The following is a 23128-nucleotide window of genomic DNA, read 5'->3' as shown; positions in this document are numbered from 1 at the left end:
TCTGCAGGACCTTAGGGAAGCAAGGGGCCATTGTTTACACTACAGAAGCAGGGAGAATATTGTGACAAGGAGAATATCGGGACACTACAGGGACTCCTGGAATCAAGGAGAACATTGTGACACTGTGAGGCCCCATGGAACCAAGGCAACATGGAACAGGTCTGGCTGGCTGGGCCTCCCGGGGGCCACCTGGCAAGACTGGCTGATCCTGGAATGTTGAGGACTGCCTCTCATCAGCTCCTGGAGCACTGAGGCTCTGTGCTTTCCTTCCTATGGAAAAGTACCAGCCCCTTTTGCAGGTTCCCACGGCTGAAACTGATATTCCCCCTGAAAAAGCACTACATACAAGGCTTGCTCCCAGCCAAAATCTGCTAGGAGTAACAGCTCTGGGTGGCCACCGTTTCCTGAGGGCTGCCTCTCATCTGCCACTCTAAGGGTCGGTGTGAAGTTTCCCTCATTTTTGCCTCATGACCCTCTCAAGAAGACCTCAAGGACCCCCGCCCAGGTTGACTCTGGACAATGGTTTTCTGGCCTGCTTGAGGTGGGTGCTTGCCAAGGGACTCTTTGCAGGTGTGTTGTGCTCACTGGACTGTGCTGTCATGGTACCAGCTGAAGCCTGCATGTACTGCACGACCGCACCTGTCTCTTGGAGCACCACACAATGCTCCATAAATCTCCCCGCCTCTTGGCCACAAGCCACTCGCTTTGGAAAAGGACTATAAAAGAGCGATCCTCTGGAGAAGACCCTGAGTACTCCCCACGGATGACCACCCTTCCATTGGCTGGCCCACCATGACCTTGGTCTCGTCTGTTGGTAGCTACTTCCCCCTTCCCCTCCTTTTCTCTCTCTATACTCCGTTTCCTATATCTCTCCCCTCTAGCGCAACTGAATTGTTTGGCATTCAATAAAAATGCATTGCTGTTGTTGAATAAACTGATTTGTCCCCCGCTATTTACCTGTTTGCACCTCTGAGATCGAACAATCCTCGGCCTGTGTTGGCAGATGGTGACACACACCCCCCCACCCCCCCCCCCATCCCCCATGCCCCTGCTTCTCCCAGTTGATTGCTGATCGTGGTGTGACATGGAATGGAACATCCCTTGGGCCAGTCCAGCCCAGCTGTCCCATCCCTGTTCCCTCAGGAACACTTGCCCATCCCAAGTCCATGGGTTGGAGGGGCTTGCAGACACGCCTCGTGGGGCGAGCACTGTGACAAGGACAGGAGAACAGAACAACATTTACACTTACCAAGGGCAGAGAACAGAAGAGCACAGTCTTGGAGAAACGCACAAAGGATGTAGCCGAGGCAAACGGAGCGTGCACAAAACGCAAGGAGAATGTCAGCTCAGCTCTGCAAGGCTGACAAAAGCAGAAGTTATACACAGCAATAATATTGCCCTTCCTCAAAAGCGGGGATCAAAGAGCAGTCACCTAAAAAGGACAGTGCATGTTGAAGACACACTCCAAAGAACCATAGAAGGACTTGTGAGAAGGGGTGCAATTATGGCAAATAAATTCCAGGTGGGGTTAACTAATGAATACATCATCAGTGTGAGTGATAAAAGCTCCGATTGCCTGGTGGCCAGTGCACTCGAGTAGATGAAGGATTGCCCAAGTGACCACCATGGTGTAATAAAGAATACCTGCTCTCAAATCCTCAAAACTGTGTTCAAAAGTTGCTATCCAGCAGATTTCAGTATCAGTGGTGTCCCTGACTCCATTATGCCCCTTGCACACTTTCACGAGGGCCCCTTGGTTCCACGAGGCCCTGCTGGATAACAGTGGACCCTTGGTTCCATTTGGGTCTGTACTGTCAAAATGGCCTCCTTAGTTCTGCACTGCCACAATGCTCTCTCCTTGGTGCCACGAGGCCTTGGTGCGTCACAACAGCCTCTCGGTTCCATGAACTGCCATAGTGTCAGCACGGTCTCTTGCATCTGCAGTATCACGATGGACAATTGGTTACAAGCAGCCCCGCTGTGTCACAACGACTACTTGGTTCATGAGGCCCCACAGTGTAACCATGGCCCCTTGGTTCCCCGAGGCCTCGCTGTAGAACAATGGCCTCTCAGTTCCAGGAGGTTTTGTACTGTCAACAGTGCTCTCCTTGGTTCTACAGTGGCTGCTTGCTTCCATAATTCTTCCTCAGTGTCACAGTGGTCTCCTTGGTTCCATGAGGCTCTGCAATGTCCCAATATCCCATCGTTTCCATGAGCTTCTGTCCCATCAACCATGTCCTTTGCTCCAGTGAGGCCCCGCAACGGCACACCGGACCCTTGGCTCCATGAGGTTCCATAGTGTAACATGGGTGCCTTGATTCCAAGAGGTTCTGCTGGGTCACACTGGACCCTTGGTTCCATGAGGTTCCGTGGTATCGCCATGGTTTCCCTGGATCCGCAGTATCGCTACGGACCATAGGTTTCATGCAGCTTTGCTGTGCTACAGTGGCTCCTTGGTTCCATCAAGTGCCACTGTGTAACAAGGGAATCTTGGTCCCATGAGGTTCTGGGCTGTCACAATGGTGTCCTTGGTTCTGGACTCTAACAACGGACCCTTGGTTCCACGAGGTTCCATTACGTCACAATGCTCTCCTTGGTTCCACAAGGCCTTGCTTTGTCACAATGGACCCTTGGTTCCATGAGCTTCCGTAGTGTAACCATGGTCTCCTGGGATCTGCATTGTCACAATGGACAATTGGTTGCATGGGAGCCTGCTGTGTCACAAGAGAGCCTTAGCTCCATGAGGTTCTGGACTGTCACAGTGGTCTCCCTGCTTCAACGAGGCCCTGGAGTGTCTCGAGGGCTGCTTGGTTCTGTGAGCTTCCACAACGTCCCAATGGTCTCCTTGTTTCTGCAGTGTCATAGTGGACTCTTGGTTCCATGAGGTTCCTAAATGTCACAGGTCTCCTTGGTTCCATGTGGCCCTGCTGTGTCACCACAGCCCCTTGGTTCCAGGAGTTTCTGGGCTGTCAACAGTGGTTCCTTTGTTCCAATCAGGCACCGCTGTGTCACACTGCACCCTGGCTTCCATGAAGTTCTTCAGTGTCACAGTGGCCCCTTGGATCCATGCGGTCCCATAGTGTCACCATGGTCTCCTTGGACCTGCATTGTCATCAGGGACCATTGGTTCCATGTGGCCTGGCTGTGTCACAGTGATGTGGATTCCGTAATTGCCTTCAGTGTCACAATGGAGCCTTGTTTCTGTGAGGCTCTGAACTGTCACAACTGTCTCCTTGGTTCCATCAGCCCCCGCTGTGTCACAAGGGTCCCCTTGGTTCCATGAGCACACCAAAGCTTTGCATAAACATTGAGCAGCACCTGCTTAACACACCTGGGAACATCTGTCTGCATTCAAAAGACAGGTCACAGCTGAGAAAGGCACCAGCAGCTTCCATCTGCAACAGAGATGCAGGGAAAGGACAAGGACAGAGAATTCAGCTGCAAGACTCCGAGAATTCTGCATCCAGACATCATTTCTGGTCCCACTGTCCCTAGTAGAAAGGTGTCATCATTCCAGGTTCCAGGCAGCCTGTACTCAGCATGTGCTTCTACAGTGGGGGTTTGTCGTTTAGGAAAACCTGCTCAGGCTTTTCCCTTCTTTCCTCACAAACAGGAATACTTGTCCTGGGCCTGGATGCAGGCAGAGCCCTGAGGAGAGCACGTGGGACATGGTGCAGTGGGCAGGGACAGCCAGCTGCAGAGTTCAGGGGGAAGGGCTTCTGGTGCAGGGCCAGGCATGTCAGTCCCAGCTGGGCCATGTCAGACATGTCCCCAGGCTGGGCTTGGGGAGCAGCTTGTCCAAACAGGGTCAGCCTGGCAAGGGGCTCATTCTTCAGTGGGCCCACACCTCCTAAGGAGACATTCAGCATCAAGATCACCTGGGGAATGCCTAAGTTGCTTCTTCTTGGAACTGAAAAAGAAAAATTACTCCCTTTTATAAAACTGAAAATCATGAGCTGTACCTTGAAATCTTCCTCCTTAAGAGAACTCCAAAGTGACTCCAAGCAGCTGCACAAGGCCTGGAGACTGGAAGACATTGGAAAGAAGACAAAGAGCTCCTGAGGGTTTTCTGTATTTTAATGATCCCCAACGGTGGATTTGGGGCTGAGTCCAGGAGCCCCAGGCACTGAGAGAAGGTTGAAGAAGCTGCTCAAGGAGTCAGAAGCAAAACTCCAAGTCCCTTGGAGCATCACTGGCCCCACTGAGGGCAGGGACTGCCAAAGGCTCCCCAGGGAGTGGTGAGAGCAGATCCTTGAGGCCAGGATTGCAGGAGCCCGAGGCTGTGAGCAGGGAACTGCAATGCTGAGCAAGGCCTGGGCTGGTTGGAGGAAGCAGAAAGGCCAAGGCCTGAGCCCAGGCCTGGGCCAGCAGGGCCTGTCCCTCACAGGTGGCTCGGGGCTGTTCCTGGAGCACTGGGATGGGAGAGGCAGCAAGGACAAATGTCATCAAGCTGTGTGACACTCCAGATGCTCATGGAACCAAGGGTCAGTGTGACACAGCGGGGCCTCATGGAAACAAGAGGCCGTGCTGAGCCTGCGCGCCTGTAACACCCCAGAACACTGAAATGCTGAGGGTGAGCAAAGGCTCCTTTCCTCGAGTTTGGTGCAGAGTAGAAACCCCAGCCAGATATTCTCAAGAGGTCAAAACGACACAAAAGTGTACTGGAAAAATACAGAAAACCGAGCTCCTTTGGCAAATGATTTCATACAACATCCAATTCAACGTGCATCACTTAGCGTAGCAGGAACATCATTAACTCGGCCCATGTAAGATGGAAACCTTTAGGCATAAAAATGTTAAACTACCCAAAAACATTCCAGTAAAAGAGGATAAGAAGGTTAAAAGAGAAAAAAGAGACAGAAAGACAGAAGATCTCCAGATAGATATGCAGAGAGCTACCAGCTGCTAGGCTTCCAGTGTGGCTGAGACACAGACCCAGGAGATTTCAGGATTCAGACCAGGGCTTGACGTCATGCCCGATTTTTTAAATCCCTAGCGTTTTCTAAGCTCTCCTCTTTTCAGGGACATCTGCTTTCTTCCCACGCACTGCTGTGTTTCATTGCCTTTGTGTGGGATTGATTGACGGCTCAGCCAATCAGAGCTGGGTGGGCGCTGCCCCTGCTGTGTGCTTGATTGACGGCTCAGCCAATCAGAGCTGGCTGGGCGCTGCCCCTGCTGTGTGATTGATTGACGGCTCAACCAATCAGAGCTGGCTGGGCGCTGCCCCTGCTGTGTGATTGACTGACGGCTCAGCCAATCAGAGCTGGCTGGGCGCTGCCCCTGCTGTGTGATTGATTGACGGCTCAGGCAGTCACAGCTGGGTTTGCTCTGCCCCTGCTGTGTGATTGGCAGATCTGCCAGGCCATGGCTGGGGACGGGGCTCTGTCCCACCTCATTCCAAGGTCTGTCCCAGCCCCGGCCCCACTCGGCCATTCCGAGCATCCCGACGGGTCTGGGGACATTGATGTCATCCAGCCTCTGACAGCGACCATGGGGACACTGCGGAACCTCATGGAACCAAAGAGACCATTTTGACACTCTGGTGCCTCATGCAATCAGGGGCACCTTTGTGAGACTCAGGACCCCAATGGAACCAAGGGTCAGTGATGAAGCTGTGCGGCCCAGAGAACCAAGGAGCCTTTGTTACACAGCAGGGCCACATGGAGCCCAGGGGCCGTGGTGACTCTGCAGGACCTTAGGGAAGCAAGGGGCCATTGTTTACACTACAGAAGCAGGGAGAATATTGTGACAAGGAGAATATCGGGACACTACAGGGACTCCTGGAATCAAGGAGAACATTGTGACACTGTGAGGCCCCATGGAACCAAGGCAACATGGAACAGGTCTGGCTGGCTGGGCCTCCCGGGGGCCACCTGGCAAGACTGGCTGATCCTGGAATGTTGAGGACTGCCTCTCATCAGCTCCTGGAGCACTGAGGCTCTGTGCTTTCCTTCCTATGGAAAAGTACCAGCCCCTTTTGCAGGTTCCCACGGCTGAAACTGATATTCCCCCTGAAAAAGCACTACATACAAGGCTTGCTCCCAGCCAAAATCTGCTAGGAGTAACAGCTCTGGGTGGCCACCGTTTCCTGAGGGCTGCCTCTCATCTGCCACTCTAAGGGTCGGTGTGAAGTTTCCCTCATTTTTGCCTCATGACCCTCTCAAGAAGACCTCAAGGACCCCCGCCCAGGTTGACTCTGGACAATGGTTTTCTGGCCTGCTTGAGGTGGGTGCTTGCCAAGGGACTCTTTGCAGGTGTGTTGTGCTCACTGGACTGTGCTGTCATGGTACCAGCTGAAGCCTGCATGTACTGCACGACCGCACCTGTCTCTTGGAGCACCACACAATGCTCCATAAATCTCCCCGCCTCTTGGCCACAAGCCACTCGCTTTGGAAAAGGACTATAAAAGAGCGATCCTCTGGAGAAGACCCTGAGTACTCCCCACGGATGACCACCCTTCCATTGGCTGGCCCACCATGACCTTGGTCTCGTCTGTTGGTAGCTACTTCCCCCTTCCCCTCCTTTTCTCTCTCTATACTCCGTTTCCTATATCTCTCCCCTCTAGCGCAACTGAATTGTTTGGCATTCAATAAAAATGCATTGCTGTTGTTGAATAAACTGATTTGTCCCCCGCTATTTACCTGTTTGCACCTCTGAGATCGAACAATCCTCGGCCTGTGTTGGCAGATGGTGACACACACCCCCCCACCCCCCCCCCCATCCCCCATGCCCCTGCTTCTCCCAGTTGATTGCTGATCGTGGTGTGACATGGAATGGAACATCCCTTGGGCCAGTCCAGCCCAGCTGTCCCATCCCTGTTCCCTCAGGAACACTTGCCCATCCCAAGTCCATGGGTTGGAGGGGCTTGCAGACACGCCTCGTGGGGCGAGCACTGTGACAAGGACAGGAGAACAGAACAACATTTACACTTACCAAGGGCAGAGAACAGAAGAGCACAGTCTTGGAGAAACGCACAAAGGATGTAGCCGAGGCAAACGGAGCGTGCACAAAACGCAAGGAGAATGTCAGCTCAGCTCTGCAAGGCTGACAAAAGCAGAAGTTATACACAGCAATAATATTGCCCTTCCTCAAAAGCGGGGATCAAAGAGCAGTCACCTAAAAAGGACAGTGCATGTTGAAGACACACTCCAAAGAACCATAGAAGGACTTGTGAGAAGGGGTGCAATTATGGCAAATAAATTCCAGGTGGGGTTAACTAATGAATACATCATCAGTGTGAGTGATAAAAGCTCCGATTGCCTGGTGGCCAGTGCACTCGAGTAGATGAAGGATTGCCCAAGTGACCACCATGGTGTAATAAAGAATACCTGCTCTCAAATCCTCAAAACTGTGTTCAAAAGTTGCTATCCAGCAGATTTCAGTATCAGTGGTGTCCCTGACTCCATTATGCCCCTTGCACACTTTCACGAGGGCCCCTTGGTTCCACGAGGCCCTGCTGGATAACAGTGGACCCTTGGTTCCATTTGGGTCTGTACTGTCAAAATGGCCTCCTTAGTTCTGCACTGCCACAATGCTCTCTCCTTGGTGCCACGAGGCCTTGGTGCGTCACAACAGCCTCTCGGTTCCATGAACTGCCATAGTGTCAGCACGGTCTCTTGCATCTGCAGTATCACGATGGACAATTGGTTACAAGCAGCCCCGCTGTGTCACAACGACTACTTGGTTCATGAGGCCCCACAGTGTAACCATGGCCCCTTGGTTCCCCGAGGCCTCGCTGTAGAACAATGGCCTCTCAGTTCCAGGAGGTTTTGTACTGTCAACAGTGCTCTCCTTGGTTCTACAGTGGCTGCTTGCTTCCATAATTCTTCCTCAGTGTCACAGTGGTCTCCTTGGTTCCATGAGGCTCTGCAATGTCCCAATATCCCATCGTTTCCATGAGCTTCTGTCCCATCAACCATGTCCTTTGCTCCAGTGAGGCCCCGCAACGGCACACCGGACCCTTGGCTCCATGAGGTTCCATAGTGTAACATGGGTGCCTTGATTCCAAGAGGTTCTGCTGGGTCACACTGGACCCTTGGTTCCATGAGGTTCCGTGGTATCGCCATGGTTTCCCTGGATCCGCAGTATCGCTACGGACCATAGGTTTCATGCAGCTTTGCTGTGCTACAGTGGCTCCTTGGTTCCATCAAGTGCCACTGTGTAACAAGGGAATCTTGGTCCCATGAGGTTCTGGGCTGTCACAATGGTGTCCTTGGTTCTGGACTCTAACAACGGACCCTTGGTTCCACGAGGTTCCATTACGTCACAATGCTCTCCTTGGTTCCACAAGGCCTTGCTTTGTCACAATGGACCCTTGGTTCCATGAGCTTCCGTAGTGTAACCATGGTCTCCTGGGATCTGCATTGTCACAATGGACAATTGGTTGCATGGGAGCCTGCTGTGTCACAAGAGAGCCTTAGCTCCATGAGGTTCTGGACTGTCACAGTGGTCTCCCTGCTTCAACGAGGCCCTGGAGTGTCTCGAGGGCTGCTTGGTTCTGTGAGCTTCCACAACGTCCCAATGGTCTCCTTGTTTCTGCAGTGTCATAGTGGACTCTTGGTTCCATGAGGTTCCTAAATGTCACAGGTCTCCTTGGTTCCATGTGGCCCTGCTGTGTCACCACAGCCCCTTGGTTCCAGGAGTTTCTGGGCTGTCAACAGTGGTTCCTTTGTTCCAATCAGGCACCGCTGTGTCACACTGCACCCTGGCTTCCATGAAGTTCTTCAGTGTCACAGTGGCCCCTTGGATCCATGCGGTCCCATAGTGTCACCATGGTCTCCTTGGACCTGCATTGTCATCAGGGACCATTGGTTCCATGTGGCCTGGCTGTGTCACAGTGATGTGGATTCCGTAATTGCCTTCAGTGTCACAATGGAGCCTTGTTTCTGTGAGGCTCTGAACTGTCACAACTGTCTCCTTGGTTCCATCAGCCCCCGCTGTGTCACAAGGGTCCCCTTGGTTCCATGAGCACACCAAAGCTTTGCATAAACATTGAGCAGCACCTGCTTAACACACCTGGGAACATCTGTCTGCATTCAAAAGACAGGTCACAGCTGAGAAAGGCACCAGCAGCTTCCATCTGCAACAGAGATGCAGGGAAAGGACAAGGACAGAGAATTCAGCTGCAAGACTCCGAGAATTCTGCATCCAGACATCATTTCTGGTCCCACTGTCCCTAGTAGAAAGGTGTCATCATTCCAGGTTCCAGGCAGCCTGTACTCAGCATGTGCTTCTACAGTGGGGGTTTGTCGTTTAGGAAAACCTGCTCAGGCTTTTCCCTTCTTTCCTCACAAACAGGAATACTTGTCCTGGGCCTGGATGCAGGCAGAGCCCTGAGGAGAGCACGTGGGACATGGTGCAGTGGGCAGGGACAGCCAGCTGCAGAGTTCAGGGGGAAGGGCTTCTGGTGCAGGGCCAGGCATGTCAGTCCCAGCTGGGCCATGTCAGACATGTCCCCAGGCTGGGCTTGGGGAGCAGCTTGTCCAAACAGGGTCAGCCTGGCAAGGGGCTCATTCTTCAGTGGGCCCACACCTCCTAAGGAGACATTCAGCATCAAGATCACCTGGGGAATGCCTAAGTTGCTTCTTCTTGGAACTGAAAAAGAAAAATTACTCCCTTTTATAAAACTGAAAATCATGAGCTGTACCTTGAAATCTTCCTCCTTAAGAGAACTCCAAAGTGACTCCAAGCAGCTGCACAAGGCCTGGAGACTGGAAGACATTGGAAAGAAGACAAAGAGCTCCTGAGGGTTTTCTGTATTTTAATGATCCCCAACGGTGGATTTGGGGCTGAGTCCAGGAGCCCCAGGCACTGAGAGAAGGTTGAAGAAGCTGCTCAAGGAGTCAGAAGCAAAACTCCAAGTCCCTTGGAGCATCACTGGCCCCACTGAGGGCAGGGACTGCCAAAGGCTCCCCAGGGAGTGGTGAGAGCAGATCCTTGAGGCCAGGATTGCAGGAGCCCGAGGCTGTGAGCAGGGAACTGCAATGCTGAGCAAGGCCTGGGCTGGTTGGAGGAAGCAGAAAGGCCAAGGCCTGAGCCCAGGCCTGGGCCAGCAGGGCCTGTCCCTCACAGGTGGCTCGGGGCTGTTCCTGGAGCACTGGGATGGGAGAGGCAGCAAGGACAAATGTCATCAAGCTGTGTGACACTCCAGATGCTCATGGAACCAAGGGTCAGTGTGACACAGCGGGGCCTCATGGAAACAAGAGGCCGTGCTGAGCCTGCGCGCCTGTAACACCCCAGAACACTGAAATGCTGAGGGTGAGCAAAGGTTCCTTTCCTCGAGTTTGGTGCAGAGTAGAAACCCCAGCCAGATATTCTCAAGAGGTCAAAACGACACAAAAGTGTACTGGAAAAATACAGAAAACCGAGCTCCTTTGGCAAATGATTTCATACAACATCCAATTCAACGTGCATCACTTAGCGTAGCAGGAACATCATTAACTCGGCCCATGTAAGATGGAAACCTTTAGGCATAAAAATGTTAAACTACCCAAAAACATTCCAGTAAAAGAGGATAAGAAGGTTAAAAGAGAAAAAAGAGACAGAAAGACAGAAGATCTCCAGATAGATATGCAGAGAGCTACCAGCTGCTAGGCTTCCAGTGTGGCTGAGACACAGACCCAGGAGATTTCAGGATTCAGACCAGGGCTTGACGTCATGCCCGATTTTTTAAATCCCTAGCGTTTTCTAAGCTCTCCTCTTTTCAGGGACATCTGCTTTCTTCCCACGCACTGCTGTGTTTCATTGCCTTTGTGTGGGATTGATTGACGGCTCAGCCAATCAGAGCTGGGTGGGCGCTGCCCCTGCTGTGTGCTTGATTGACGGCTCAGCCAATCAGAGCTGGCTGGGCGGTGACCCTGCTGTGTGATTGATTGACGGCTCAACCAATCAGAGCTGGCTGGGCGCTGCCCCTGCTGTGTGATTGATTGACGGCTCAGCCAATCAGAGCTGGCTGGGCGCTGCCCCTGCTGTGTGATTGATTGACGGCTCAGGCAGTCACAGCTGGGTTTGCTCTGCCCCTGCTGTGTGATTGGCAGATCTGCCAGGCCATGGCTGGGGACGGGGCCCTGTCCCACCTCATTCCAAGGTCTGTCCCAGCCCCGGCCCCACTCGGGCATTCCGAGCATCCCGACGGGTCTGGGGACATTGATGTCATCCAGCCTCTGACAGCGACCATGGGGACACTGCGGAACCTCATGGAACCAAAGAGACCATTTTGACACTCTGGTGCCTCATGCAATCAGGGGCACCTTTGTGAGACTCAGGACCCCAATGGAACCAAGGGTCAGTGATGAAGCTGTGCGGCCCAGAGAACCAAGGAGCCTTTGTTACACAGCAGGGCCACATGGAGCCCAGGGGCCGTGGTGACTCTGCAGGACCTTAGGGAAGCAAGGGGCCATTGTTTACACTACAGAAGCAGGGAGAATATTGTGACAAGGAGAATATCGGGACACTACAGGGACTCCTGGAATCAAGGAGAACATTGTGACACTGTGAGGCCCCATGGAACCAAGGCAACATGGAACAGGTCTGGCTGGCTGGGCCTCCCGGGGGCCACCTGGCAAGACTGGCTGATCCTGGAATGTTGAGGACTGCCTCTCATCAGCTCCTGGAGCACTAAGGCTCTGTGCTTTCCTTCCTATGGAAAAGTACCAGCCCCTTTTGCAGGTTCCCACGGCTGAAACTGATATTCCCCCTGAAAAAGCACTACATACAAGGCTTGCTCCCAGCCAAAATCTGCTAGGAGTAACAGCTCTGGGTGGCCACCGTTTCCTGAGGGCTGCCTCTCATCTACCACTCTAAGGGTCGGTGTGAAGTTTCCCTCATTTTTGCCTCATGACCCTCTCAAGAAGACCTCAAGGACCCCCGCCCAGGTTGACTCTGGACAATGGTTTTCTGGCCTGCTTGAGGTGGGTGCTTGCCAAGGGACTCTTTGCAGGTGTGTTGTGCTCACTGGACTGTGCTGTCATGGTACCAGCTGAAGCCTGCATGTACTGCACGACCGCACCTGTCTCTTGGAGCACCACACAATGCTCCATAAATCTCCCCGCCTCTTGGCCACAAGCCACTCGCTTTGGAAAAGGACTATAAAAGAGCGATCCTCTGGAGAAGACCCTGAGTACTCCCCACGGATGACCACCCTTCCATTGGCTGGCCCACCATGACCTTGGTCTCGTCTGTTGGTAGCTACTTCCCCCTTCCCCTCCTTTTCTCTCTCTATACTCCGTTTCCTATATCTCTCCCCTCTAGCGCAACTGAATTGTTTGGCATTCAATAAAAATGCATTGCTGTTGTTGAATAAACTGATTTGTCCCCCGCTATTTACCTGTTTGCACCTCTGAGATCGAACAATCCTCGGCCTGTGTTGGCAGATGGTGACACACCCCCACCCCCCCCCCCCCCCCATCCCCCATGCCCCTGCTTCTCCCAGTTGATTGCTGATCGTGGTGTGACATGGAATGGAACATCCCTTGGGCCAGTCCAGCCCAGCTGTCCCATCCCTGTTCCCTCAGGAACACTTGCCCATCCCAAGTCCATGGGTTGGAGGGGCTTGCAGACACGCCTCGTGGGGCGAGCACTGTGACAAGGACAGGAGAACAGAAGAACATTTACACTTACCAAGGGCAGAGAACAGAAGAGCACAGTCTTGGAGAAACGCACAAAGGATGTAGCCGAGGCAAACGGAGCGTGCACAAAACGCAAGGAGAATGTCAGCTCAGCTCTGCAAGGCTGACAAAAGCAGAAGTTATACACAACAATAATATTGCCCTTCCTCAAAAGCGGGGATCAAAGAGCAGTCACCTAAAAAGGACAGTGCATGTTGAAGACACACTCCAAAGAACCATAGAAGGACTTGTGAGAAGGGGTGCAATTATGGCAAATAAATTCCAGGTGGGGTTAACTAATGAATACATCATCAGCGTGAGTGATAAAAGCTCCGATTGCCTGGTGGCCAGTGCACTCGAGTAGATGAAGGATTGCCCAAGTGACCACCATGGTGTAATAAAGAATACCTGCTCTCAAATCCTCAAAACTGTGTTCAAAAGTTGCTATCCAGCAGATTTCAGTATCAGTGGTGTCCCTGACTCCATTATGCCCCTTGCACACTTTCACGAGGGCCCCTTGGTTCCACGAGGCCCTGCTGGATAACAGTGGACCCTTGGTTCCATTTGGGTCTGTACTGTCAAAATGGCCTCCTTAGTTCTGCACTGCCACAATGCTCTCTCCTTGGTGCCACGAGGCCTTGGTGCGTCACAACAGCCTCTCGGTTCCATGAACTGCCATAGTGTCAGCACGGTCTCTTGCATCTGCAGTATCACGATGGACAATTGGTTACAAGCAGCCCCGCTGTGTCACAACGACTACTTGGTTCATGAGGCCCCACAGTGTCACCATGGCCCCTTGGTTCCCCGAGGCCTCGCTGTAGAACAATGGCCTCTCAGTTCCAGGAGGTTTTGTACTGTCAACAGTGCTCTCCTTGGTTCTACAGTGGCTGCTTGCTTCCATAATTCTTCCTCAGTGTCACAGTGGTCTCCTTGGTTCCATGAGGCTCTGCAATGTCCCAATATCCCATCGTTTCCATGAGCTTCTGTCCCATCAACCATGTCCTTTGCTCCAGTGAGGCCCCGCAACGGCACACCGGACCCTTGGCTCCATGAGGTTCCATAGTGTAACATGGGTGCCTTGATTCCAAGAGGTTCTGCTGGGTCACACTGGACCCTTGGTTCCATGAGGTTCCGTGGTATCGCCATGGTTTCCCTGGATCCGCAGTATCGCTACGGACCATAGGTTTCATGCAGCTTTGCTGTGCTACAGTGGCTCCTTGGTTCCATCAAGTGCCACTGTGTAACAAGGGAATCTTGGTCCCATGAGGTTCTGGACTGTCACAATGGTGTCCTTGGTTCTGGACTCTAACAACGGACCCTTGGTTCCACGAGGTTCCATTACGTCACAATGCTCTCCTTGGTTCCACAAGGCCTTGCTTTGTCACAATGGACCCTTGGTTCCATGAGCTTCCGTAGTGGAACCATGGTCTCCTGGGATCTGCATTGTCACAATGGACAATTGGTTGCATGGGAGCCTGCTGTGTCACAAGAGAGCCTTAGCTCCATGAGGTTCTGGACTGTCACAGTGGTCTCCCTGCTTCAACGAGGCCCTGGAGTGTCTCGAGGGCTGCTTGGTTCTGTGAGCTTCCACAACGTCCCAATGGTCTCCTTGTTTCTGCAGTGTCATAGTGGACTCTTGGTTCCATGAGGTTCCTAAATGTCACAGGTCTCCTTGGTTCCATGTGGCCCTGCTGTGTCACCACAGCCCCTTGGTTCCAGGAGTTTCTGGGCTGTCAACAGTGGTTCCTTTGTTCCAATCAGGCACCGCTGTGTCACACTGCACCCTGGCTTCCATGAAGTTCTTCAGTGTCACAGTGGCCCCTTGGATCCATGCGGTCCCATAGTGTCACCATGGTCTCCTTGGACCTGCATTGTCATCAGGGACCATTGGTTCCATGTGGCCTGGCTGTGTCACAGTGATGTGGATTCCGTAATTGCCTTCAGTGTCACAATGGAGCCTTGTTTCTGTGAGGCTCTGAACTGTCACAACTGTCTCCTTGGTTCCATCAGCCCCCGCTGTGTCACAAGGGTCCCCTTGGTTCCATGAGCACACCAAAGCTTTGCATAAACATTGAGCAGCACCTGCTTAACACACCTGGGAACATCTGTCTGCATTCAAAAGACAGGTCACAGCTGAGAAAGGCACCAGCAGCTTCCATCTGCAACAGAGATGCAGGGAAAGGACAAGGACAGAGAATTCAGCTGCAAGACTCCGAGAATTCTGCATCCAGACATCATTTCTGGTCCCACTGTCCCTAGTAGAAAGGTGTCATCATTCCAGGTTCCAGGCAGCCTGTACTCAGCATGTGCTTCTACAGTGGGGGTTTGTCGTTTAGGAAAACCTGCTCAGGCTTTTCCCTTCTTTCCTCACAAACAGGAATACTTGTCCTGGGCCTGGATGCAGGCAGAGCCCTGAGGAGAGCACGTGGGACATGGTGCAGTGGGCAGGGACAGCCAGCTGCAGAGTTCAGGGGGAAGGGCTTCTGGTGCAGGGCCAGGCATGTCAGTCCCAGCTGGGCCATGTCAGACATGTCCCCAGGCTGGGCTTGGGGAGCAGCTTGTCCAAACAGGGTCAGCCTGGCAAGGGGCTCATTCTTCAGTGGGCCCACACCTCCTAAGGAGACATTCAGCATCAAGATCACCTGGGGAATGCCTAAGTTGCTTCTTCTTGGAACTGAAAAAGAAAAATTACTCCCTTTTATAAAACTGAAAATCATGAGCTGTACCTTGAAATCTTCCTCCTTAAGAGAACTCCAAAGTGACTCCAAGCAGCTGCACAAGGCCTGGAGACTGGAAGACATTGGAAAGAAGACAAAGAGCTCCTGAGGGTTTTCTGTATTTTAATGATCCCCAACGGTGGATTTGGGGCTGAGTCCAGGAGCCCCAGGCACTGAGAGAAGGTTGAAGAAGCTGCTCAAGGAGTCAGAAGCAAAACTCCAAGTCCCTTGGAGCATCACTGGCCCCACTGAGGGCAGGGACTGCCAAAGGCTCCCCAGGGAGTGGTGAGAGCAGATCCTTGAGGCCAGGATTGCAGGAGCCCGAGGCTGTGAGCAGGGAACTGCAATGCTGAGCAAGGCCTGGGCTGGTTGGAGGAAGCAGAAAGGCCAAGGCCTGAGCCCAGGCCTGGGCCAGCAGGGCCTGTCCCTCACAGGTGGCTCGGGGCTGTTCCTGGAGCACTGGGATGGGAGAGGCAGCAAGGACAAATGTCATCAAGCTGTGTGACACTCCAGATGCTCATGGAACCAAGGGTCAGTGTGACACAGCGGGGCCTCATGGAAACAAGAGGCCGTGCTGAGCCTGCGCGCCTGTAACACCCCAGAACACTGAAATGCTGAGGGTGAGCAAAGGTTCCTTTCCTCGAGTTTGGTGCAGAGTAGAAACCCCAGCCAGATATTCTCAAGAGGTCAAAACGACACAAAAGTGTACTGGAAAAATACAGAAAACCGAGCTCCTTTGGCAAATGATTTCATACAACATCCAATTCAACGTGCATCACTTAGCGTAGCAGGAACATCATTAACTCGGCCCATGTAAGATGGAAACCTTTAGGCATAAAAATGTTAAACTACCCAAAAACATTCCAGTAAAAGAGGATAAGAAGGTTAAAAGAGAAAAAAGAGACAGAAAGACAGAAGATCTCCAGATAGATATGCAGAGAGCTACCAGCTGCTAGGCTTCCAGTGTGGCTGAGACACAGACCCAGGAGATTTCAGGATTCAGACCAGGGCTTGACGTCATGCCCGATTTTTTAAATCCCTAGCGTTTTCTAAGCTCTCCTCTTTTCAGGGACATCTGCTTTCTTCCCACGCACTGCTGTGTTTCATTGCCTTTGTGTGGGATTGATTGACGGCTCAGCCAATCAGAGCTGGGTGGGCGCTGCCCCTGCTGTGTGCTTGATTGACGGCTCAGCCAATCAGAGCTGGCTGGGCGGTGACCCTGCTGTGTGATTGACTGACGGCTCAACCAATCAGAGCTGGCTGGGCGCTGCCCCTGCTGTGTGATTGATTGACGGCTCAGCCAATCAGAGCTGGCTGGGCGCTGCCCCTGCTGTGTGATTGATTGACGGCTCAGGCAGTCACAGCTGGGTTTGCTCTGCCCCTGCTGTGTGATTGGCAGATCTGCCAGGCCATGGCTGGGGACGGGGCCCTGTCCCACCTCATTCCAAGGTCTGTCCCAGCCCCGGCCCCACTCGGGCATTCCGAGCATCCCGACGGGTCTGGGGACATTGATGTCATCCAGCCTCTGACAGCGACCATGGGGACACTGCGGAACCTCATGGAACCAAAGAGACCATTTTGACACTCTGGTGCCTCATGCAATCAGGGGCACCTTTGTGAGACTCAGGACCCCAATGGAACCAAGGGTCAGTGATGAAGCTGTGCGGCCCAGAGAACCAAGGAGCCTTTGTTACACAGCAGGGCCACATGGAGCCCAGGGGCCGTGGTGACTCTGCAGGACCTTAGGGAAGCAAGGGGCCATTGTTTACACTACAGAAGCAGGGAGAATATTGTGACAAGGAGAATATCGGGACACTACAGGGACTCCTGGAATCAAGGAGAACATTGTGACACTGTGAGGCCCCATGGAACCAAGGCAACATGGAACAGGTCTGGCTGGCTGGGCCTCCCGGGGGCCACCTGGCAAGACTGGCTGATCCTGGAATGTTGAGGACTGCCTCTCATCAGCTCCTGGAGCACTAAGGCTCTGTGCTTTCCTTCCTATGGAAAAGTACCAGCCCCTTTTGCAGGTTCCCACGGCTGAAACTGATATTCCCCCTGAAAAAGCACTACATACAAGGCTTGCTCCCAGCCAAAATCTGCTAGGAGTAACAGCTCTGGGTGGCCACCGTTTCCTGAGGGCTGCCTCTCATCTACCACTCTAAGGGTCGGTGTGAAGTTTCCCTCATTTTTGCCTCATGACCCTCTCAAGAAGACCTCAAGGACCCCCGCCCAGGTTGACTCTGGACAATGGTTTTCTGGCCTGCTTGAGGTGGGTGCTTGCCAAGGGACTCTTTGCAGGTGTGTTGTGCTCACTGGACTGTGCTGTCATGGTACCAGCTGAAGCCTGCATGTACTGCACGACCGCACCTGTCTCTTGGAGCACCACACAATGCTCCATAAATCTCCCCGCCTCTTGGCCACAAGCCACTCGCTTTGGAAAAGGACTATAAAAGAGCGATCCTCTGGAGAAGACCCTGAGTACTCCCCACGGATGACCACCCTTCCATTGGCTGGCCCACCATGACCTTGGTCTCGTCTGTTGGTAGCTACTTCCCCCTTCCCCTCCTTTTCTCTCTCTATACTCCGTTTCCTATATCTCTCCCCTCTAGCGCAACTGAATTGTTTGGCATTCAATAAAAATGCATTGCTGTTGTTGAATAAACTGATTTGTCCCCCGCTATTTACCTGTTTGCACCTCTGAGATCGAACAATCCTCGGCCTGTGTTGGCAGATGGTGACACACCCCCACCCCCCCCCCCCCCCATCCCCCATGCCCCTGCTTCTCCCAGTTGATTGCTGATCGTGGTGTGACATGGAATGGAACATCCCTTGGGCCAGTCCAGCCCAGCTGTCCCATCCCTGTTCCCTCAGGAACACTTGCCCATCCCAAGTCCATGGGTTGGAGGGGCTTGCAGACACGCCTCGTGGGGCGAGCACTGTGACAAGGACAGGAGAACAGAAGAACATTTACACTTACCAAGGGCAGAGAACAGAAGAGCACAGTCTTGGAGAAACGCACAAAGGATGTAGCCGAGGCAAACGGAGCGTGCACAAAACGCAAGGAGAATGTCAGCTCAGCTCTGCAAGGCTGACAAAAGCAGAAGTTATACACAACAATAATATTGCCCTTCCTCAAAAGCGGGGATCAAAGAGCAGTCACCTAAAAAGGACAGTGCATGTTGAAGACACACTCCAAAGAACCATAGAAGGACTTGTGAGAAGGGGTGCAATTATGGCAAATAAATTCCAGGTGGGGTTAACTAATGAATACATCATCAGCGTGAGTGATAAAAGCTCCGATTGCCTGGTGGCCAGTGCACTCGAGTAGATGAAGGATTGCCCAAGTGACCACCATGGTGTAATAAAGAATACCTGCTCTCAAATCCTCAAAACTGTGTTCAAAAGTTGCTATCCAGCAGATTTCAGTATCAGTGGTGTCCCTGACTCCATTATGCCCCTTGCACACTTTCACGAGGGCCCCTTGGTTCCACGAGGCCCTGCTGGATAACAGTGGACCCCTGGTTCCATTTGGGTCTGTACTGTCAAAATGGCCTCCTTAGTTCTGCACTGCCACAATGCTCTCTCCTTGGTGCCACGAGGCCTTGGTGCGTCACAACAGCCTCTCGGTTCCATGAACTGCCATAGTGTCAGCACGGTCTCTTGCATCTGCAGTATCACGATGGACAATTGGTTACAAGCAGCCCCGCTGTGTCACAACGACTACTTGGTTCATGAGGCCCCACAGTGTCACCATGGCCCCTTGGTTCCCCGAGGCCTCGCTGTAGAACAATGGCCTCTCAGTTCCAGGAGGTTTTGTACTGTCAACAGTGCTCTCCTTGGTTCTACAGTGGCTGCTTGCTTCCATAATTCTTCCTCAGTGTCACAGTGGTCTCCTTGGTTCCATGAGGCTCTGCAATGTCCCAATATCCCATCGTTTCCATGAGCTTCTGTCCCATCAACCATGTCCTTTGCTCCAGTGAGGCCCCGCAACGGCACACCGGACCCTTGGCTCCATGAGGTTCCATAGTGTAACATGGGTGCCTTGATTCCAAGAGGTTCTGCTGGGTCACACTGGACCCTTGGTTCCATGAGGTTCCGTGGTATCGCCATGGTTTCCCTGGATCCGCAGTATCGCTACGGACCATAGGTTTCATGCAGCTTTGCTGTGCTACAGTGGCTCCTTGGTTCCATCAAGTGCCACTGTGTAACAAGGGAATCTTGGTCCCATGAGGTTCTGGACTGTCACAATGGTGTCCTTGGTTCTGGACTCTAACAACGGACCCTTGGTTCCACGAGGTTCCATTACGTCACAATGCTGTCCTTGGTTCCACAAGGCCTTGCTTTGTCACAATGGACCCTTGGTTCCATGAGCTTCCGTAGTGTAACCATGGTCTCCTGGGATCTGCATTGTCACAATGGACAATTGGTTGCATGGGAGCCTGCTGTGTCACAAGAGAGCCTTAGCTCCATGAGGTTCTGGACTGTCACAGTGGTCTCCCTGCTTCAACGAGGCCCTGGAGTGTCTCGAGGGCTGCTTGGTTCTGTGAGCTTCCACAACGTCCCAATGGTCTCCTTGTTTCTGCAGTGTCATAGTGGACTCTTGGTTCCATGAGGTTCCTAAATGTCACAGGTCTCCTTGGTTCCATGTGGCCCTGCTGTGTCACCACAGCCCCTTGGTTCCAGGAGTTTCTGGGCTGTCAACAGTGGTTCCTTTGTTCCAATCAGGCACCGCTGTGTCACACTGCACCCTGGCTTCCATGAAGTTCTTCAGTGTCACAGTGGCCCCTTGGATCCATGCGGTCCCATAGTGTCACCATGGTCTCCTTGGACCTGCATTGTCATCAGGGACCATTGGTTCCATGTGGCCTGGCTGTGTCACAGTGATGTGGATTCCGTAATTGCCTTCAGTGTCACAATGGAGCCTTGTTTCTGTGAGGCTCTGAACTGTCACAACTGTCTCCTTGGTTCCATCAGCCCCCGCTGTGTCACAAGGGTCCCCTTGGTTCCATGAGCACACCAAAGCTTTGCATAAACATTGAGCAGCACCTGCTTAACACACCTGGGAACATCTGTCTGCATTCAAAAGACAGGTCACAGCTGAGAAAGGCACCAGCAGCTTCCATCTGCAACAGAGATGCAGGGAAAGGACAAGGACAGAGAATTCAGCTGCAAGACTCCGAGAATTCTGCATCCAGACATCATTTCTGGTCCCACTGTCCCTAGTAGAAAGGTGTCATCATTCCAGGTTCCAGGCAGCCTGTACTCAGCATGTGCTTCTACAGTGGGGGTTTGTCGTTTAGGAAAACCTGCTCAGGCTTTTCCCTTCTTTCCTCACAAACAGGAATACTTGTCCTGGGCCTGGATGCAGGCAGAGCCCTGAGGAGAGCACGTGGGACATGGTGCAGTGGGCAGGGACAGCCAGCTGCAGAGTTCAGGGGGAAGGGCTTCTGGTGCAGGGCCAGGCATGTCAGTCCCAGCTGGGCCATGTCAGACATGTCCCCAGGCTGGGCTTGGGGAGCAGCTTGTCCAAACAGGGTCAGCCTGGCAAGGGGCTCATTCTTCAGTGGGCCCACACCTCCTAAGGAGACATTCAGCATCAAGATCACCTGGGGAATGCCTAAGTTGCTTCTTCTTTGAACTGAAAAAGAAAAATTACTCCCTTTTATAAAACTGAAAATCATGAGCTGTACCTTGAAATCTTCCTCCTTAAGAGAACTCCAAAGTGACTCCAAGCAGCTGCACAAGGCCTGGAGACTGGAAGACATTGGAAAGAAGACAAAGAGCTCCTGAGGGTTTTCTGTATTTTAATGATCCCCAACGGTGGATTTGGGGCTGAGTCCAGGAGCCCCAGGCACTGAGAGAAGGTTGAAGAAGCTGCTCAAGGAGTCAGAAGCAAAACTCCAAGTCCCTTGGAGCATCACTGGCCCCACTGAGGGCAGGGACTGCCAAAGGCTCCCCAGGGAGTGGTGAGAGCAGATCCTTGAGGCCAGGATTGCAGGAGCCCGAGGCTGTGAGCAGGGAACTGCAATGCTGAGCAAGGCCTGGGCTGGTTGGAGGAAGCAGAAAGGCCAAGGCCTGAGCCCAGGCCTGGGCCAGCAGGGCCTGTCCCTCACAGGTGGCTCGGGGCTGTTCCTGGAGCACTGGGATGGGAGAGGCAGCAAGGACAAATGTCATCAAGCTGTGTGACACTCCAGATGCTCATGGAACCAAGGGCCAGTGTGACACAGCGGGGCCTCATGGAAACAAGAGGCCGTGCTGAGCCTGCGCGCCTGTAACACCGCAGAACACTGAAATGCTGAGGGTGAGCAAAGGCTCCTTTACTCGAGTTTGGTGCAGAGTAGAAACCCCAGCCAGATATTCTCAAGAGGTCAAAACGACACAAAAGTGTACTGGAAAAATACAGAAAACCGAGCTCCTTTGGCAAATGATTTCATACAACATCCAATTCAACGTGCATCACTTAGCGTAGCAGGAACATCATTAACTCGGCCCATGTAAGATGGAAACCTTTAGGCATAAAAATGTTAAACTACCCAAAAACATTCCAGTAAAAGAGGATAAGAAGGTTAAAAGAGAAAAAAGAGACAGAAAGACAGAAGATCTCCAGATAGATATGCAGAGAGCTACCAGCTGCTAGGCTTCCAGTGTGGCTGAGACACAGACCCAGGAGATTTCAGGATTCAGACCAGGGCTTGACGTCATGCCCGATTTTTTAAATCCCTAGCGTTTTCTAAGCTCTCCTCTTTTCAGGGACATCTGCTTTCTTCCCACGCACTGCTGTGTTTCATTGCCTTTGTGTGGGATTGATTGACGGCTCAGCCAATCAGAGCTGGCTGGGCGCTGCCCCTGCTGTGTGCTTGATTGACGGCTCAGCCAATCAGAGCTGGCTGGGCGGTGACCCTGCTGTGTGATTGATTGACGGCTCAACCAATCAGAGCTGGCTGGGCGCTGCCCCTGCTGTGTGATTGATTGACGGCTCAACCAATCAGAGCTGGCTGGGCGCTGCCCCTGCTGTGTGATTGATTGACGGCTCAGCCAATCAGAGCTGGCTGGGCGCTGCCCCTGCTGTGTGATTGATTGACGGCTCAGGCAGTCACAGCTGGGTTTGCTCTGCCCCTGCTGTGTGATTGGCAGATCTGCCAGGCCATGGCTGGGGACGGGGCTCTGTCCCACCTCATTCCAAGGTCTGTCCCAGCCCCGGCCCCACTCGGCCATTCCGAGCATCCCGACGGGTCTGGGGACATTGATGTCATCCAGCCTCTGACAGCGACCATGGGGACACTGCGGAACCTCATGGAACCAAAGAGACCATTTTGACACTCTGGTGCCTCATGCAATCAGGGGCACCTTTGTGAGACTCAGGACCCCAATGGAACCAAGGGTCAGTGATGAAGCTGTGCGGCCCAGAGAACCAAGGAGCCTTTGTTACACAGCAGGGCCACATGGAGCCCAGGGGCCGTGGTGACTCTGCAGGACCTTAGGGAAGCAAGGGGCCATTGTTTACACTACAGAAGCAGGGAGAATATTGTGACAAGGAGAATATCGGGACACTACAGGGACTCCTGGAATCAAGGAGAACATTGTGACACTGTGAGGCCCCATGGAACCAAGGCAACATGGAACAGGTCTGGCTGGCTGGGCCTCCCGGGGGCCACCTGGCAAGACTGGCTGATCCTGGAATGTTGAGGACTGCCTCTCATCAGCTCCTGGAGCACTAAGGCTCTGTGCTTTCCTTCCTATGGAAAAGTACCAGCCCCTTTTGCAGGTTCCCACGGCTGAAACTGATATTCCCCCTGAAAAAGC

The sequence above is a fragment of the Sturnus vulgaris genome, chromosome 30 (assembly GCF_052056855.1).
Source record: "Sturnus vulgaris isolate bStuVul1 chromosome 30, bStuVul1.hap1, whole genome shotgun sequence".
NCBI classification, from domain to species: Eukaryota; Metazoa; Chordata; class Aves; order Passeriformes; family Sturnidae; genus Sturnus; species Sturnus vulgaris.
The sequence above is the reverse complement of the archived record's forward strand: the minus strand, read 5'-3'. Positions refer to the sequence as shown.